General features: G+C 35.4%; 2 non-coding genes across 2 annotated transcripts; one reads left to right on the top strand and one right to left on the bottom strand.

The window, feature by feature from the left end:
* The first annotated feature begins 9,773 nt into the window (after nt 1-9,773).
* On the top strand, nt 9,774-9,845 carry TRNAD-GUC (transfer RNA aspartic acid (anticodon GUC)). The gene has a single exon. It is a non-coding gene; the product is annotated as a tRNA-Asp (tRNA).
* A 50-nt stretch (nt 9,846-9,895) lies between these two features.
* TRNAT-AGU (transfer RNA threonine (anticodon AGU)) lies at nt 9,896-9,969 on the bottom strand. The gene has a single exon. It is a non-coding gene; the product is annotated as a tRNA-Thr (tRNA).
* Between the last annotated feature and the right edge of the window lie 616 nt (nt 9,970-10,585).

Below are 10,585 nucleotides of genomic sequence, written 5' to 3'. Positions count from 1 at the left end.
GTGACATGTAAGAAGGCCTGTTGAACATCGTAGTTCATTCCTACTGTAGTCCAACAACTGTTTGGTTTCAGGTTCCGAAGGGTAAATGAACGTCTTGGATTGAGCCAATCCTGGAAGATTTTGCCAGAAGTCTTGAATCTTCTTACCACCCAGGTTTTCAATGTTCGTTTGGCAAAACCTGAAGCAATGCCAATGATAAGGTCTGGTCCGATGAAGCTACTCGCAGCACCCTCCTTTGCAAGGAAGTCAGCAGCCTCATTGCCTTCCAGGCCAGTGTGACCAGGAATCCAGACCAGAGACAATTCCAACGACACTTGTCTGTGAGAGACAATTTTTATTGACTTATGTGTGAGGTTCGACTCTACCAATATATCCGCATACAATTCAATAGCATCTATTTCTGCTTGAAATACAGTCACATAGGTCCTTAGGCAGCTGTAAACTAAGTCAATGTTGATTTAAAACTAATTGATAAGTTACCATTTCACATCTGCATCAAGTCCCAGTATTCTTGCTGCTCACCTCTCAGTACTTTTGAATACAGTTTCGACTGTGACTATGATAACGCACGAGGCTAGATGTCAGTACATTCATGAACTAACACCTATCAGAAAACAACTATTTCCTTGGCTAACACCACGAAGGGCGTTGGATTATATCCGACAGGTATCAGTGCATGTTTCTTCACTGAAGTTATTTCTTTATATGCTGTTTGCGGTACAACTACCGGAATCGATTTTCAACTATGAAAACATACTTGCAGACCGGTTTCGGCCTGTTTGGCCATTCTTCAGTGCAAGGTAGTGTCTATCATCAACATGAATTGGAAATCGAAATATTTCCATCATTCCTCGAACTAGGCTGAAGCGAACGACAAACAACATGTTTGTCATCGCCCCATCTGCCCGTGAACGAGGTAACCCACCGAATATCTGAATGCGCCCAAGGAAAAAAACTTCCCATAATTTTTACTAATATCACTTGATTTTTTTCTTTACAATAATTCCAAAGCCGCAATACCTACCAGAGTGATTTCTTATTTGATTCAATGTTTGCTACGAATGAAACTAGAAGAAATATTCAAAAACAGCAGGTCTCGACGTACGGTCTATTCATATCATCACTTTGCAAATGAGTTCAAAATTTGATTTCTTTTGATGGTTTTCACGTTTAGAGACTGGTACTACGGTTATTACTATAACTAGTGTATCAATTCATTATATTTACAAAGAAAAGCCCCTGTTTCTTCATTTCCTTGTATTCAGGTATCGGACATTTCGAAATTATGATTTGTACTTTTTCACATCAGGGCATTCTTTTCTTCTGGAACAGAATAAAAATTTCATTACTTTTACTAGACATAAATTACGTTTCCATTTTGAAACAAATTAAATTAGTGCCTATACAGAAAAGCTTTTAGTAAACCATTAATGTTTTTTGGAATTCTTGTGTCCATAATGGGCAGTGGTAAATAATTCGGTTAACAAGTTTACTTGTCTTCCAGACTGCCATCTCGAAATTGGATTCATATTCGATAATGTATTAACACTTTCAATGTTGTATGTATTAACAATCAGCTCATATATAAAACGAGAAATAGTTTGTTGGCGAAATTTCAAAATGAGAAATTCTATTGAATAACTTTGAAATGATATGATCGTACTTTTAGCTATAGTGTCACTTCTGAAACAAACAACGAGATTCTCAAAAATATAAACAAAATCGGTACAGTAGATAACAATGGATATATTAATATAATTGTTAATACTATTGATATTGAACGAGTTATTTAATTTTGTATTGCTCTATAAAGGACCATAAGACTCTCTAGAATTCGATAAATTACAAGAAATAGGTGCGCACATATTCAGCCTCAATTGAAATAAAAAACTTACTAATAATGAAGAAAAGAGAAATGAAACTCTCTATGATTTTTTCCACTTTTATTTGTTACTAACGTTTCTGCAGTTTCGTCCTATAAGGACATTTTTAAACTCATAATGTATAAGTTTGAACTTATAATGTATAAGTTTGAAAATGTCCTTATAGAACGAAACTGCAGTAACGTTAGTTACAAATAAAAGTGGTGAAAACAATGAGAATTTTATTTCACTTTTCTTCATTATGATTTCCTACTACGTAGTAACGGCTACATCCATCAATTTATACTCACTAATACAGTTCACTATACGATTTTCACTACAAAGATTCACGAAACCTTGAGCAGGACTCAATCGTTCCTGCTATTGCATAACGAAACAAGTTTCAAAAAAAAGCATGTTGTAACCATTTCTAAAATTATAACCATTTCAATTCAAACATGCTGTATAGTATTTTCAATATCAATTGGAACAGCACAGAGAAGGAATTCCCGCCTCGACATAGGCGTCGGCATATTATTTTTCAGTGGTAGTTTTTCAGATACTTATTCTTACAATCATAGCAATTGATCACCCCATGGAAAAGTTATATCAACTGAAATTTTCCACCATAGATAATTATGAAAAACTTCGAAATTTAAGGTAGTTGATTTCCGAGTCGAAAACTTTAAAATACAATGAAAACACAAATAATCACACCGAATTCTCGTCAAACATATATTTATAAAATAATAGAGGCCAAGAAAATTGCTAGAAAAATCAAAATTCTTCTTCGCTATATTCGGATTAGGTGGAATCATCATCGGGTTGAATAACGATCGGATTTATGGAACTTTGCACATAATATTTGTTCTCTTTTTTTATAACGTGGGCCGCACAGTTCTTCCACACATCACTATTACCTACTTCATTCACCACTCGCCTTATATTGTCAAGCACCACAGCATTCAAAGTCGGTGACTGATTACATCTCCGCAAGTTATCTTTCATTGTGGCCCAAACCATTTCAATTGGATTGAACACACAATAGTATGGAGGCAAACGTAAGAGAATATGATCACGTGTTTCACACATCGAATCAATAATATACTCTTTTTTTAAATTACGTTGTTTTATGGTCGCCAGTAATACCTTTTTCGTTGGAATCTTTTCGGGTATTTCCATGTCATGATTTCCCATGAAGTCAACAATATCTGCTTTTTTTGTGTTATTGTTTGGTATTGTAGTCAATAACCGAGAACGATACGAAGCGTTATCCATAACAATAACTGATTTTGGAGGAATATTTGGGAGAAGCTGCTCACTGAACCAGGTTTCGAATAAAGCCGCAGTCATATCTTCGTGGTAATCAGCAGACGAATCTTTTATATTTTTGGCCGACAGAAGCAAAGCGTTAGGTACGAAACCACTTTCATTCCCGGCATGCAAAATTATAACACGTTTTCCCCTTGAAGAAGGTGTGTACAAAGCATAATACTTGGTTTCGTCTACCCAGCCATATTTGACAACATCATGGGTGTCAAAACCAAGTTTCGTCGAGGTAGATAATTCATATATTCTTGTCGGAGTTGAACAATGCGTGTAGATTCCATTATGACCATCCGATTGTTCAATTTTTTATATTTGAAACCACAAGACAATAAGACACCCTGTAGAGTTTCTAAAAATTTGTAATTGTAATCGGGATAGTCGAGTAATTTATACCAAATCATTTCCAAGGTTGGTACTTCATTTTTTTGGTATATACCAAAAATTGTTCACCGAATCACATCTTTTGTAGCACCATCAACGTTTGCGAATTTTTTATTCCTTCGTTTTCGTTTCATTGCATGGTCAATGACATCCCCTATTTTAATGACTCGAAGAACTGTCGAACGAGATAGTTTCGTTAACTCGCATATTCTATTCACAATAGCATTCTGTTAAGTGTGACAGTTTTCCTTCTTGAAGCCATATTGATGGTCTCCAGAAAGCCATATTGATGAAAGTAACCAAAAACACTAAGATTTTCACAAAAATCAGTTTAAACGATGAGATTGGAACCTTTGGTGTGAAAGTTGAGAACTTTTTCTAGAGATAAATTACCCTAACACCAAACTGATATTTTTGCACTCGACGCGCGTTTCGCCAACAAGGTTAGCATCTTCAGGAGAAGCAAATTGACACTGAATTTAAAGACAAGGGTTAGCTGTTTATATACCTAAAGTTTTTTGGTCCGATGTGGACTTTGTTTGTTGAATGATGGTTATCCTAATTGATTTTTCGGTAATTAACTAGTGGAACCATTACCTACAAATTAATTTGTCCGCTTTTTAATCTATTGTTTAAAATGTAAATAGCTCAATATCCCATATTTTTTCAACGAATAGAAAACGTTGAATATTTTTTTTAACTATTTTTCGAAGGCTCTGAATTTTTTCATAATACCATGATCAAAGAACGGAAAATGTATAACATTACATTCAATCGAAAAAAAAATAGGCTCATTATTTATGAAAAATATCACAGGATCTAGGTTAGGTTAGGTTAAGTCAAAAGTGAGTGGGTCTGTTCGACTCTCCACCGCAAGCCGTAAGGGTTTATTGTGGCTCACACCTATTCACCCTCGACCGAATAAACTCAGATTCTTAACGAAGTCGATTAGTTTGTATGCTGAGTGGTCAGATAGTAAGAGAATGGCTCTGCCAAACTCTGAAAACCTCGTTCGGTCCCCAGCGGGGCAGGCACAAAATATAATAATAATAATATACTTATGGTATTGTGTTGCCCTACGCTCCGGGGGATATTGAATCCGTTGTGAGGAACGAGAAGTGCCGAATTTATTGGAATTATTCGTTCCCCACCCTCAGGCTCAAATAAGCTAATAAGCCTGATGTAGTCCTTCTCGACCACCAGAGCAAAACGATATTTGTCGTGGAGTTTTCAGCTCCTGGCGAGACAAATATCGTCAGAAAAGAGGAGAAAAAACGTATAAAATATCGAGATTTTCTCTTCGAACTCCGCAGATTCTATTCAGATCACTCTGTCAAGATAGTTGTTCTGATTATTGGAGTCCTTGGTGAAATGATGCCCTCTCTACTCTCGAATCTTAAGATCATACCGGCTTGCCGCACTAAGGCAGAAATCTTAACCGCACAGATGCAATAACCACTCCCCACGCTGTGGGGAGTGGTCATTGGTTGATAATGCTGGCGCGCCCTCCCGAATGTATCGGGGCTTCGGGGGATAGGGCCTGACCAGCGCACACTACGCTAAAAAAAAGTCTTTTATTTACCAAGGCAAAAAAGAAAGTACACGAAGAGAAATATAATGGGTTTGGTAAAATCCCGGAGCGGAATTCAGGAGACAAGCGTGTGTAACACGCCGAATCCTGATCTTCCATTTAACTCCTTTCCAATATACAAAACCTAAAAGTATTCATCGAACATATGGTGTACAAAAAATTATAGTATCTATGTAGTAAGAGAGAGAAAAAAAAAGGAATAAAAGAGGGGTAATTCATAATTATTACAGAATAACTTGAATTTTTGCATTTTATGCGAGACTTTATTTGCACGATAGCTGTCTTTCATATAGCCAGTTACGAGCCTGAAGCTTGAAAAGTGGCAGTTTCTATTTTTTTGATGTGTGGGAAGACGATTGTGATGAGTGTAGATAGAAAAATTGAACAATCTCTCAAACAGTGCTGTGCTATGGTGGGGGGCAGTTATTGTATCTTTGTGTCAGATATTCACTTCATGTTCATTTTCACGAAATCGAACTTCATCATAAAGATACTGCGGTGATTTGTTGATGATTATATTGTGAAATACGGTTAGAGATTGCAATAAGAAACGATTCTTCATTGACAGCCATTGCGACTGAGAAAGCTCATGAGAAATATGCTGGAACTTACGGATGCTAAGATGTAGCCTAAACAGGAATTTTGGACTTTTTGTATCCTGCATAAATCTAGACTATCCAAACAGGGAAAATATACAGGTGAACTGTGAAAGGATGAGAGTCTGGCATAAATTGGTTTTTGTCTGAGTATTTAGGTATGACTCGTTCGATTGATAACTTATTTATTTTGTAGAAATTCATGTTGAATATAGAATAAAGAAAATACTTTTGTCTTGTTTCTACTGTGTTTATTTATTCGTTACGACCGGTTTTCGTGACTTGAAAATGGTCTTATAAGCCGAAACCGGTCGTAACGAATGAATAGACACAGTAGAGACTAGACAAAAGTATTTTCTTTATTCTATATATTTAGGTATGCTCGGTGGGGGTAAATTAATCTTAAGTTCGCGTAAGCTCTCTGGATATATAATGAAACTTGCTTTTTGAACCTGAAATTATTATCCAACATCAAGCCAAGATTTGTTGCCTCTGTTACAATATTCAGAGTTATACCATTCAGATAAATATTTACTTGAGGTAAATACCTTTGGCATAATAACTTGGGACCAAACATGAGAACTTGCGTTTTATTAGGATTGAGTTGCAGTTCGTGTTTCACAGAAGATTCATAAATGTTTTGAAGTTCAGTATTGATGTCAGCAACAGCTTCATTCAGCAATTCTGGTTTAAACGATACATAAAGTTGGGCATCATCAGCGTAAGCATGATACTGAGATTGATCTTAGTCAGTATATTCGAGGTATATAAACTAAAAAGCAGAGGCCCAAGTATAGATCATTGCGGAACACCGCACATCAATCTCACCAATTCCGATAGTTCGCCTTCGAGTTTCACCATTTGATGTCTATTTGTGAAGTATTCTTGCATCATCTTAACGGCTGTTTTAGAGAAACCAATATAATTGAGCATAGATATAAGTATTTCTGGATTTATTGAGTCGAATGATTTACTGTAGTTCAGTAAGATCAATAACGAGATGTCTCCTGTATCTGTTGCGGCCAATATGTCATCCGTTATTTTGAGCAAAGCTGTTGTACAGCTATATAGAGGCCTAAAACCCGACTGAAACGGAGACATCAGATTGAAGTTACTTATATATTCCCTGATTTGTTTGTTAACAATGCGTTCCAATAACTTAAACATTGCGGGTAGAATACGTGTGGGTCTGAGCTCTTTGTAGTCTGAAATATCAGCTTTTTTGGGGACAGGTATAACATACGCAATTTTCCATTGAGTTGGGAAAAAATTTTCAAGAATACAGCTATTGACCATATGTAATAAAGCATTTTTTATTATCGGAAAGCATATATTCATCATTGTCATATTAATACCATCTACTTCAGTTGCATGACTTTTCAAGCAATTTACTGCATCTACAACGTCTTCTTCAGATACAAGGTGAAATTCGAAATTATTTCCGTCCAGATTCGGGGATAAGTTGTTATTATGAAATTCAATAAGTTCTTTGTTGTCATTATTGAAATTTGGGACACTGTTTACAAAATGGTAGTTGATCTTATTGGCGTCATTCAAATTTTCTGGGATTGCAACGTAAGGTTTTCTGCTTGTAACATTCATGTTTCTCAGCTCTTTCCATAGTTGTTTCTGGTCAATATTAGCGCAAACACGGTTGAAATAAACTTCATGATTTATAGAAGTGTTGGTAATGTTTCGGAGATTTTTATAATAACGAAAATTATCCTCTGATTTAGTTTGCTTGTAATTCAGTTTAGCTTTGTCTCTGAGGTTCATCAATTCTCTGAGATTATTGTTCAACCATGGAGAAGTTGCTTTTATTAATTTCACTAACCGCGTTGGGGCATGACGATCAATTACTGTTAGGATACATTCATTGAGTATTTTCAATTTTTATATTTTTGGTACAGTATATTCTATGTTAATTAATTTTCTCTAGTTTGGAGCAAACCTTATTCATATCAAGATTCTACAGTATTTCATGACAGGTTCCGGCTTTGAAATACCAAGATCTGCATAAACCGCATCCGCAAAAACCGCATATTTAGTTACTTTCTCCTATCACTTGGTGATCGAAACACGTGTCGAGGTGTTAAAAAACGGTTTGGTGTTGGGATAAAACTCCAGTAATATTCATTACTACATCAGAGGTTCCAAACAGTGTCATCGTCCATCGAGTCTATCCGAACAAATAAAATTCCATAGTCATTTCCTAAATGATGATATGATTCGACCGTATGTCGAATCCTGGAAATTTTGATGTTTCTAAATATCTTCGAGTTTCTTTCTCAGTAAATATTGAATGAAGGAAGATTTCAGTAGCCATTGGGGCTCTGGAATTATTGCATAAATATAAATGTGACTGATATTTGCAATAATTAGATTTTAGTGCCTACTTTCAGAACTCACGAGGATGTATTCATTACAGTTATCCTAGACCGATTTCGTGAATAACAAAACAAATAACTTATTGGATATCAGATTTGCGCAATAAAATTTGAAAAAAGATGTCGACCGAAATTGTTAATCATGAAAAATTATCGGAGATCTAAATACGCAATTGTTGAAAAAATTATTTCAGGTCTGCTTTCATTTGTGACGACTTACCGATGGAAGTCTAGATTTTCAGCTTACGTTGGCACAAAAAATAAATTCAGAAGCTTATTGGATGCAGTTTCGGATCTTGGCATCCAACTGTCGGACATAGAGCCTACTTTCAGTACTATTATAAGAAATAATGTTGAAAAATTTCATTTTAATAATTCTTACACCATAATTATTGATTTTCATTTTCAATCAGTTCAAACGATGAAAATATTGAAAATACTAGGTAAATACTTTAGTTATCGACATAACCAGCCGGGGTTCCATGAAAAATTGTATTCTCAATTACGGTTCCAAGGCCAAATAAACTTGGGAACCCCTGGACTAGACTACCAATTCAGAAGTGATGTTAGTGTAAATTATTGTCATAAAATTTTTTAAACTATAATAGGCTCTATGACGAATAAACCGTTTCTTATATGAAAACGGTATAAACTGTCAAAATATTATTCGTATTGAATGAACTTGTTGAATTAGTTCTCTAACTTACACCCCAGAACGGACTTACATATTTCAAATAAGAGTCTATCAATGAATAGTAAACCGCTTTTGCTTTAAAAGAATTCAGTTCTGTAAAGGTGATTCTCAATGCATAACAAACAACCCAAAGAAAGTGAATACTCTGATATGGTTCAATTCTATGACGATTCTTGGGATTTTAGTGCTTCATTTATATTAAAAAACACTTTCATTTTAGAGCTATTGGAATGTTATCAATACTGCCCGTTTTCGTGATATTCAAAGATGAAAAATTAGGATCGCACCAGTCCTTGGTACAACTGAAGAAATCATTTTGTTGAAATCAGAAGTGTTGTCTTTGTACCAAAATATTATATTTTTGGTGAGATTTTTGGTATTAAGTAATATAAGTATAATATGGAACCGTTTGATATTATCTATCATAAAATCTATATATTTTTTGGAAACGCTCTCCAAAGAAAAAACAAATAAGGAAAACTTGGCAAAATAATTTTCGGTAACGAACATTTTAAAAAATTCTCTTGGAAAAACGAACTCTCCAAAGTGAGATTTTCAACATTAATTATAATTCAACCTTATAGATATTTATTAATAGTATTTTTGTTTGTTTGTTGTTTGTTTTTATTCGGTATAAAGAGAATGATTTATTGATGAGTTAACATTTAATGGAATATTTCTCGACAGCTTTGATTCTTTGCCTCAAAATTGTGTGTATGTATTTATTTATGTACCAAGAGTATTAAGCAGATGATAATGTATCTCGAGCCACCTCGTGGCTCAAAAATTTGTACGACAAGCTCATATGTTTGTTCATTTCATGATCAATGATATTATTTAGTTTGAACAGAGTTAACGGTAAATGTATTAATATATAATTGATGACTGAATTTTGATATAACTACAATTCGTTTTAGACCCTGTATAATTACATCCTCGGTAGTATAGTGGTCAGTATCCCCGCCTGTCACGCGGGAGACCGGGGTTCGATTCCCCGCCGTGGAGATATTTTTTTCATTGAAACATTTCCATTTTTAACAAAAAAAAAAACTATCAGGCCCCGACGAGATTCGAACTCGTGATCTCCTGTTTACTAGACAGGCGCTTTAACCAACTAAGCCACGGCGCCGGTACTATTACAGTATCAATATACTTATTATCAGCTGGAATTTGTCATTTAGAAAATAATCAACAAATGATATTTTTTGATATATAGTTCAAAATTTCATTCCATATCTTAATTAACAAAATTTCATTTTCATTAAGAAAGAAGTGAGGAAGGGCAAGCACTAGTTGTAACAGCTTCTCTTCTTTGTGAGACTCTTTTTGTTTCACCATCACAAGACAGCAAGTTCGGGAATCACCATCCGTAGCAGCATCATGAAAACCACGTCACCAAAAGCGGACTGTGATTCCAAGAATTACATTTACCGGATACCCTGTGAGTGCGCAAATCCTTTATCGGTGAAACTAAGAGGCCATTCAAGGTCCGCATTGCCAAGCACAAAAGAAACACACCTGGAAGAGAAACCAGCAAATCGGGAATAGCAGAGCATGTTTGGACTCATCAACATAAAATCAAGTGGTCCCAAGCTGAGATCATCCACAGGGAGGAACACTGGTTTAAGAGGAAGTTCAAAGAAGCTGCTTATATGTCGTCCATAACGCATTCAGCCAAGCTAGCGTAGAGATACGCAATATATGGAAACCTTCACTGAACCGGTGACGAGGGAAGAGGGGATAGG

This window comes from Leptinotarsa decemlineata, unplaced genomic scaffold (genome assembly GCF_025532065.1).
Source record: "Leptinotarsa decemlineata unplaced genomic scaffold, Ldec_3_MD MMD2_tig00000008_RagTag_RagTag, whole genome shotgun sequence".
Taxonomy (NCBI): Eukaryota; Metazoa; Arthropoda; class Insecta; order Coleoptera; family Chrysomelidae; genus Leptinotarsa; species Leptinotarsa decemlineata.
The sequence above is the reverse complement of the archived record's forward strand: the minus strand, read 5'-3'. Positions and strand labels throughout refer to the sequence as shown.